The sequence below is a fragment of the Trachurus trachurus genome (assembly GCF_905171665.1).
Source record: "Trachurus trachurus genome assembly, chromosome: 1".
Classification (NCBI taxonomy): Eukaryota; Metazoa; Chordata; class Actinopteri; order Carangiformes; family Carangidae; genus Trachurus; species Trachurus trachurus.
Window position 1 is genome coordinate 31,425,117 of NC_139891.1, and position 10,520 is coordinate 31,435,636.

Consider the following 10,520-nt stretch of genomic DNA (forward strand, 5'->3'; position numbering starts at 1 on the left):
TTACAGGACAGTTCATGGCCGTTACTTGTGTCCTGCCATGGGAGCTGACACATCTGGCCTCCCAGGTGCTGACACTGACTGGACAGAGCCTTCACGCGGTGTGGAGCCGACACTGACATACGGTCGACTCCTCCGCACGAGACAGACGGGGGACAGTTACTCAGACGTCGCTGTGGACTTAATCTATTCAGCTCCTTCACCTCCATGGTTGACATGACTTACCCTTGACATTCGCCCGTGCCCTGCAGGAGCTCACATCATGTAGCCATGGTACATGTGCCATTCATTCGCTTCATTAATCATTTCCAGGTAGTAACACCAGCCAGGGAAATTCTTCATGTGGCCTAGATACTCATGTAAAGTAAAGATGGATAAATAGCCCCCCCGTGATCTGTTCCCACCATCACATCGTCAGCACATGCAGGTACACGACCGTGAGCCTGTTTGTCGACGTCTCCATAAATAGAAGCCATGTATTATTTCAACCAGCAGCAGCTTAAACATGTAATCCGCGTGTTCTGCCCTTCTGCATGCACTCCATCAATGTGAAATGATCAATGATAAACAGACAATTGTGTTTGCAAAGGACATGCAAACAAAAGGAGGGGGATGGATATACATACCAGTTAAAGCCTACTACTGTACTGTATATGGAAAGCAGGAAGATGTCGAGTTCTTGCTTCAAGGATGTAAATGATTGCGCGGCGTCTCAGGGGGACGCCGTTATCTGTCTCTGCTGCTGTGGGAGGAATTGAGTATGAATTTGCACCGACTGCATTCACTTCATTTGTCAAGTGATGGATGGAGAGTTTGGGATCGTTGCATCTCCATTCTCTGTTTCAACTCTCAGGTTACTCTGTACTGGAACCAATGGAGAAAACAGAAGTTAACCCTCCTGTTGTCCTTCTTTGCTTCCTTTTTTCCTTCTTTTCTTCCTTCCTTCTTCTTCCTTCCTTGAATGAATCTGTTCCCTCCCTCCAATTTTCTTTACTTCCCTTTTCCCTTCCTTCTTTCCACAATCCTTTTCTCCTCCCTTCCTTCCTTCTTCCTTGAACAAATTTGTTCTCTCCCTCCATCTTTCTTTCCTTCCCTTTTCCTTTCCTTCTTTCCACAATCCTTTTTCCCTCCCTTCCTTCCTTCCTTCACTTCGTCCTTACTTCATCCTTCCTTTTTGACTCAATTGACCCAATATGTTCCCTCCCTCCTTCTATCTTTCCTTCCTTTTTCCCTTCCTTCTTTCCTCCCATCTTTCCCTTTGTCCTTCCTTCCTTCCTTTCTTCATTGACCCAGGAGGACAACAGGAGGGTTAAACCAAACTGTATGATTGACTTTTCCAATCAACAATGATGCACATTAATATATATCAACACACATTATTTAACCAGAGGTGGCTTTGGGTCAATCAACATGTTCTTTATTATTTACGAAGGATTCAGCCATAATGTTAGGAGGGAACAGTGAGTTACAGTATTCATTATTTATTGTTGTTTATATACACTGTTGCCTATAAAGTTGGAATAAAATATTGTTTTACCTCTTCTCATGAAATTATTGTGACAATGTGATTTATTCTAGATACAGTAGATAAAGTGTATATCTTCTCAACATTTCATTGATCAATCCCTGCCAAACAGGAATAAGAAGAGGAATGTGTCTGACAACAAAATTATTCCAACTTTACGGGCAACAGTGTATTTTTTTCTACTGTAGCTGCTTTGAGGTAGGACCCAGGAGTGGGAGTCTGTTGGGAAAGAAAAAAGTTCCCAATGTTCACTAAACTTCACTGTACTGTACCTGTAAGATGAATAAATTGCTATTGGCTATTCTCACAAAGTAACTACAGCCTCAAATGTGATGTAATAGAACTGTAAAATAGGTTAATGCTAAATTTGATTCTCCAACAGAGATGTTTTCCAGTTAAAATTGTTTTGTATGTGTCTCTATGGATTAGCCAGAATAGTCCCAGTTTGTTTATCTCATACATCGCTGTTATTTGCCCTGCAAACTTCTACTCCTCTGCAGTAAACACAACATGCAGATCCACCAATGACTGAGCTGTATTCAGAGCTTAAAAGAATATTTAGTGCCTATTAACTGCAATGTTAACCATAATAAACAGCATAACAACAGTCATGCCCCAATAAGTTGTTATCGTCAAGCCAAAGGTGTTTCTCTTTACATCTCTAGCACCAACCCATCCAAGCATGTCTCCTGTCGCCTGTAGCAACCTTTACAACACCTAACTTTTTAAAAGGGTGTACTGTTAGCTGTTGATCTGAGCTAAAATTTTAATGTAGCCCATAATCCTCAGGGGTCTCTGCCTCAGGATACGTTGGTCGGACCAACTGCTAGATCCGTTGCTGCTCAGGAAAAAGATGGTCACGTTTCTCAGAGCCTTTCGGATGGGACTTCCTGTTCGCGCTTCAAACGTCTACCACAGCCTCCGAAGGATTCAGCCCCTGGGACACAGCTTATGAGCTAAGAGCTGATTGGGTACCAGTGCAACACTTCACTCTACACTGTATAATCAGCAATATTGTTATTATATCGGTTCAGCTTTAAAGCAGTTTTTGGTAACCCTTTAATTTACAGGCCGTTAATTACGTGACAATGTGAAGAAATAGCCAAAAAATAACAATTAATTGCGTAGTAATGTCCAGAAATAGGTTGAAATAATGGTCAATTTCATAGTAATGTTATGTTTTTCTTAAAGGCATAAGATTACACATGCTTTTCATGCTTTGAAATTTTTGGAAAAGGTCAGAAGTCCTTGTAATTGACTGTTATTTCTGGGCTATTTCTACACAATCAATCATTATTTCTTGGTTATATTTCTCGACATTACTATGAAATTGACATTACGACGCAATTGGTTGTTATTTTTTGGTTATTAAAGGGTTACTGAGTTGTTGCTGTTTTTTTTGTTGTTGTGCAATCAGGCCACACACGTTAACACCTAGGAGGAGTTCATGCTATGTTACTGTAGCTACAATGGTTCATTATACAGAATGTGTAAGTTTGTCTTTATCAGGGAAAATCACTGAAGTGGAAAAGTTCCTCCTGAAGAAAAGAAAAGAAAAAACAAAAACAGGATGAAGAAGAAAGTGGAGCGACACACCGAGGCTTGCTGCTGTCTTGCCTATTTGTTGTGTCTAATTCTGCTCTTGTCTGACTGGAGGCAAGCTGTTTAATTGTGTAAAGCGTGGAAGTTGTTGTTTTAATCAATTTTGAGCTCAGATAAGAAGAAGAAGAAGGAAACTGAGGGGTTGTTTTTCCTCCCGTTCTCCTCGCTTAGACTCATAAATATCAGGTGTTCAATCACACATGAGCGCTCTCACACACACACACACACACACACACAGATCTTGAATCAGTGTTTTTTTGTGAGTTGTGTTCAGGCTCTGCTGTGCACTGAGTGAATCTGCTGGAATGGGAGGAGAGGAGAGGTGAAGGGAGGGGATGTGTGTCAGCAACCTCAGTCTGGTCCTGCCCCCCCAACCCTCTCTCTCTCTCTCTCCGCCTCATTCATCTCTCCTCCTCGCCTCCTGACTGAGGGTTTATCCACCTGATTACCCAGCAGGCATCGCTGCCGGTCCATCCTCTATCCCCGCACTGCTCCGCTCAGCATAAACAGCTTTTTGGGTTCAGCCCTTGACCTGCAGCTGCAGTGCAACATTAGATGCTTTTAATATCAGACATCATGGAGCTCTGAGCCGGTCATGACCCTGCCCTTCCCCTGGAGCTGTGTGCGGCCTTCACCCCCCGAGCGAGGCGTTTACTTTCCCCCCTCGTTTTAAAACAGATATGTGAGCTTTTACTGTTAGGAAATTTTTTTGCAACAACAAATCCATCTTAATCTCGGACATAAGTAGCTGCTTTCAACAAAAATCTATTCTAATTAGAGCAGACCAGAGGCAACATGTTAAAGCTGCAGCAGCTGATTTGTTTGGTCACTTGAGAGCAGCAGAAACAAAGCAAACATCGGCGTATATAGAAAACTTATTAACATACAGAGGAGCAGTATTAGCATTGATTTGCTTTGTGTTTGGGTACAACCTGGTGAATGTCTGTAAAGCTCTGCAGCTTTTAGCTGCTTAATGCTAAAATGTTTTTATTGCTGAGAGGATACAGTCGTGTGCAGTGCATTTCTAGTGCTGTTTGGTGAAAACAAGCGAGGCAATGAAAGTAATGGATAAAAACATGCTAAAACAGCTGCATAGGAGAGTGAAACCAATTTATCATGGCCTTGTTTTGTGTTAATGGAAAAAACAAACAAAAAACAATGGCATTTCACTTAGTTGGTGTCATTCCTTATTCCACCACTAGATGGCACCAATGTAAGGAATCTTAAAACCCTACACATGGTGGCTTTAATCCAAAAGTATTATATGAAAATGATGAACCATGAAGTAGTAAAAAAAAAAAAAAAAAAACTGCGGCTACGCTTGAGTTAAAAAAGAAACAGAGCTGGAGAGGAACAACGGAAAACTAAAAACTTGAATGACATCTTCTGTCAAGCATCAGAGAACAAGCATTTACTCCACTGACATATTACAAGTGAAGTACTGCTTCAAATAAATATATAACTTTAGTATTATGGTAAAAAGAAAAAGAAAAAAAATATCAATTCTTCATCGCTTCATTTCATCCTTCTCTCAAATGACTGGACCAAACAAAATCTTATTTCTACTCCACAACGTCCGTCAAATCCTTTCAAAAGCAGCTCATGTGGAATAAAAAGCAGCAGCACAATGGGTCAAAAGGTGCAATAATACTGTAATATCTCCATGTGCCTCTGTCTGACACTTCTTTAGCAAATACACTCAACTCCAGAAATAAAAGTCAGTAATGAGATAAATAGCGGACGTTGGGGTTGCGAGCTGTGTTCAGGCCTCAGGTCCATGTTTTAGCTCCATAAAGAAAATAAATCTACAACATCCCAATTAGTGGGAATGTTTCCTGTTCTGTCAAATTGTGATTTCAGATGCTCAGGTTGGATCCCAACACGGAGGAGCAGGAGGGAGGCGGCTGCCGCTACGCTCTCGCTGACAAGTCGTCCAGCAGACGTAGTAGAAGTAGGAGAAGAGGAGCAGAGGAGCAGAGGAGCCGAGGCCCCTGGAGGAGGCAGAGCTGAGAGTTAATCATCTTTCTGTATGCAAAGGCCACGGTTCAAAAGGCAGCGGGATGATAGGAAGTGGCAAAACCCCATTAACTCCATGACAGAGTCTGCCACAAGTAATATGCTCTCTTCCGCTTTCTCCCCCTCTCTCTTTCTCTCCTCTCTCTCTCTCTCCTCTCTGGGTCTGTTTCCTATTCTCTGTCGCTCTCTCCTTTTCCTGTCTTTCCTCCTCTGTCTTTGTCTCACAGTCTCCTCTTTTTCTCAGCCTGTCATCTTGTATCTGTTTCTTTTCCCCCCAACTACTTCACCTCCTTTTTTTCCCTGTCTTCTCTTCTCTTCTCTTCCTTCCTTTCTGTCTATCTCACTGTCTTTGAGTAGCACTTTTCCTTTTACCCGTGTAGCTATCAGCTCTCCTCTTTTATACATTCACACTTGATAACTTCAGATAAAACCTTCTAAACTGCTTTAAATTCACCCAAATTACATCATTTTCTTGATAACAGTCCGTTTGTTGAGCCTTATGCCCCACTTTTGTTACTTTTACTGTGTATGTTAAACTTTTGCTTTTACAATTTGCAGATTTTTCCCCTTAAAATATGTCATATTTTTTTTTAATTATTTTAAAAAATCTGTATGTCTTCAGTTTACCACCGAAATAACTCATAGTAGACTTCTCATTTCCAGCAGATGACCATGACTTTTTGTCAGATTATAATTACTATTACCAGTCTTTTTATAAGCTGCAGATAGGAAGTGTAGCCTACAGTAATAATAACACACTGCATTGGTCATATATTGCAGGTTAAAGCTATTTAGCTCTAGTAATATCATTAACACGGTTCTGCCTCATGTCCGCTGGTTTCAGACCTGTTAGCTTCTCTCTGACTCTCTGAGCTCATGGTGGATGCTGTCACTACCAGTCGTCATGGTTCCAGCCTGATGGGTTTTGAATTGCTGCAGCAGCGCAATAGCATGTGATCTGTCAACAGCAGGTTGAACGAACCGCGACGTCGACTTGGAGCTCGCCTCCAGTAAAAACCAGTCAGTCAGTCAGTCAGGGAGGAATATAACGGTGATTACAGCGGCTGCATTTCAATAATGTCATGAAAACATCAGTTATTCTTACATACTGTAACCATTGGTAAATTGTGTACAACAAGTGACTGTAGAACATTATACTTCTATTTTCTTGTTTTTTATTATTACAGATTACATTATACAGCAGGAATATTTTATAGAGTACCAAAATATAAAATATACTGTCTTTGAAAGATGTTAGAATAAGCTGACAACAAAAATTGGAGCATTGCATCTTCCCAGTTGCAGTGATTCAGCAGCAATGTGCTGAGGGACATGGCTCTTGTGCAAAAATTCCCTCGACTACAGTGTGTTGTGAGTAACTTATATTCTCTTTATATATTCAGTCAGTCGGTGTGTTTTAATGAAGACCATGGTTCAGGTTAACCACAGGTTTTCAAAGCCTGTTTGATGTTCTTGTCTTTGCTCTTCATGTCAGATGATCCAGTCTCCGAGTCTCTGTCTGATGGTGCTCACTCCTGATTTACTCCCACTTTGTGCTCCACTCAGTTGGATTTTTCTCACCAATACTGTATAAACACCCAGTTTTCCACCACCGGCTCTGGAGACTTGAGGTCAGAACTAAAGAATTTATTCAGAATGAAAATCCACAGTGCAGATGATTGATGATTTGAAACTTTGTTGGTTCAACTTGTGTAGTTTAATTTATGGATGTACACATAGTAGAGAGTCCAGGCTGAAAGGCAGGGCCATGATACGTCAAAAGCACCCAGCAAGACACACACTAATGACCTGGACTTTCTGCCATTTAGCCCCTGTCATACACAGCCAGCTTCAAAATACCACCAACTGTGTGCATATGAATCATTACAGAGAAGAAAAAGAAGACGAAAAAGAAGAAAAAGAAGGAGCAGTGTGCATTTTTAGCTGCAAATTGCTGTTACAGATAAACCAGGGGACACAGTTGTACATCAGACTGTCAAAACTGAGTTTCCTGTGATTTGATTGTGACTCATTTTGTTGCCTGAGGCCATGAGGCGTGAACAGACTGCAGCGTCAATATAACACTTACTGGACTTACAGGTGATGAGAAGATGAGTAAATTAAAGGAGAATTCCAGCCATTTTTGACCCCTAAATCGTTTTTAAACAATCAAATATCTATGGTACATGGCTCGAATCCTTACGAGACACCACTGAACTCATATAGTGTACAGTATAAACAGTATAAACTTTGTGTTTTTGCATGTAGTCACTCACCTCAGACAGTCTAACTCTGAAACATCCTGGGAAGACATTACTATCCGATCGCAGAGCGCCTGCTCTCCCCGCCACAGAAACAAACACTTTTTCCTTGTTGTGATGATTTCTTTACAAAAATAAATGGTCAGAGATATTATGGACATTACCACTGCACTGCTCGACATGCAAAAACACAAAGTTTAAAACTGTTTATACTGTACACTATATGAGTTCAGTGGTGTCTCGTAAGGATTCGAGTCATGTACCATGGATATTTGATTGTTTTTTGAGTATTTGTTGTGGTTGAAAAAATTGCCCCCATGGGTTAGCGTTGTCGCTATCCCTAGCGCTGGGTAGCCATGGTGTAACTCCGGTTTGCCTGCATCAATTTTAGTCGCGTTTTTTGCTCCCCCCAACACTGGGTGACCATCAGGACAACGATTTAGGGGTCGAAAATGGCCGGAATTCTCCTTTAAGAGAGTGAGAAAGAAAACCACACTATAAATTCATTAGTCTGCAAAAAAACAAAACAAAAAAAAAACACCTGACTGATCCAGAGTGAGAGGACAAACTCCATCCAACCTCAATCAGGTGTCGTACAGTTGTTACAGCATCACACTCACAAATGTGACAGAGAGAAGAAAAAGGAGATTTATGGACCTGGATGAGGGAGAGGAGAGGAGACAAGTGTCTAAGCTGCTGCTGCTGTTGTTGACAAATGAGCTCTGTAACGGGGCAGTAGCCGTCTGCTGTCACCAGGGAAATCCACAGCTGAGAGACGATAATCTGACTCCACGAGCAACCAAAACAGAGGAAGTGATTGTTCAGGTGTGAGGAGGAGGGAAGTTAACATATTTCTATATGATATATCATTTTCTTTGTAGTCACACAACTTGGTATTGATCAGTGTTGGTGAATGGCGATGTCACCATGTGGATCTTTAAACCCTTTGAAAGTAGGAGAGGAGGGGTATCTGGATAAAAGAGCTGATACATCCAGGCTGCGAAGGTGCAGCTCTGACAGCCACACCTGTACTACACAACAGCACTGAGCCCAGTGTTCACAACCAGGAAGAAAAGTGGTGAACTACTGCCACCTACTGGCCAGATGTGGAACTACCACGAGCAGTTACTAAATCAACCAGTTTCCACTTCTGCTGCACTTTTTTTTTTTTTTTTTTTTACTGTAAATTCCCTTGTGTTTATTTAAGAGCTGTAGTCACTTTATTGATTCATATCTCACAAGACTTTGCATAAGATCTTGGAACCGACAGGGATTGTGAATTTATCAACTGATGAGGCTTAGAGATGACAGTTGGTGTTTCAGTTAAATACTGTGATGGGACGTAGGTGCACCACAGTGGGAGAGGTAAAGAAAAAGGGTGTTAACATGAGTGCAGGGTCATTTGTAGATAGGATCATCTCATACAAACTTGTACATGTATTCAAATAATATTCCCACATCTTCTCTGGTTATAAAGCAGCTTTCAGTGCTTCATAATACTGTACAAACATCAAAGCCTCAGTCCACAGAGACATACATGGCTGTATTCAGAAACTGTGCCTTGGGTCGACCTGTCATGACTTCTATAACTTTATGTTGTCACAAAAAAATGATTAGCACACCAAAGTCCAGCTGTCGGCTGTAATCACTAACCTGTCATTGGAGAAGTGAGAGTAACATTGAGAAGGTTTCTTGATTCTTAAAACCACAAATATATATTTGTATGGATCAACACTTCAAATAAAAAATGTACAATGTCAGATCTTTAAGAATCTAAACACCATATTGTAATGGATTAAAGTCTCTAATACACTAATACAACACTAACAGGGTCTGTTCTTTAGTATGGTATCCTTACCGCTGCTTTTTTATGACAGATCTGAGATCTCAACACTTTTCTCCATCGGCACATAATCATTGTTTTTACTCCGTGAACAAGAGCTTATTTTCTCCATCTTTTACTGATAAGTAGATATTAAATTGACAACTGCCCACCTTCTCATTTGACAGGCTCCAGGATTTATAATTACTTGACTCGACTATACAGCAGCAGATCGAGTGACTCATAAGATGTTGAAATGTGGCAGCACTGAGCTGTGGGCACTTTGCATAGCCTACTCATATACACTCACATCCTGTTGTCTTTTGTCATAGTGAGTCCAGAGCCTTTTAAATCCAAAATCACACCAACAATGAACGATATTTAACAATCATTAAAGGTCCAGTGTGTAAAATGGGGAGGAAACCATGACATCTATCGTTCAGATTCTAGATCGCAGCGCTCAATCACTTGCTTGCACCTCCCGTCAAGTGACGTTGGCCTCCGAGGACAAAAAATACTTGTTATTTCAGGAGCAATGAGGTGAAGATCTAAACCATTTTACAATATGTCTGCTGTTCTTTCTCCCGTCGTCTTAACTGGTTTATTCATGGATGCGAAACTCGCTAAACGCACTCTCTGGCTGGCTGGATTTTCCCTTCGGGCTGCCGTACAAACATGGCGCCGCAAGATGGCGACACTCTCTAAATTAAGACCCTTACTATAAAAGAAGAATTATAAGGCTACGAAAACCAAACAAATTTTATTTTATAGCGATTATACACTTATACAAATATATTCATGGGTAGTTTCAGATTTGGCCAATTATTACACACTGGACCTTTAAGCTTTAAGGCGCTCACTGTGCTCTTCTCTTCACATCTCTCCCTGCAGATCAGGTGAAACGTCACAGACGTCAGCAGCAGCGTGCAGACCGAAACAGGAATTATGCGGAAAAGCGAGTTTGAACATCCTCTGCACTTCACTTCCTATAGTATAGTGTTTCATCGCTGTTCACGCACCGGTGCACAGGACTGTGGCTCTAGGTTCCTGCAGGACACACACACACACACACTGTTCTGCAGGGTGTCCGGATTTGTTAAGAGGAAGTTCATAAAACTTCAGTCGGAGGTAACGTCGCCTCAGCTGAGCGCGCAATACCTGTGCGTACTTGCCCGTTAGAGGGACTCAGGTGTGTGTGTGTGTGTGTGTGTGTGTGTGTGTGTGTGTGTGTGTGTGTGTGTGTGTGTGGAGAGTCGAGCCAGAGGAGAAGACACACCTTACGCACCCCCCTCCTCCC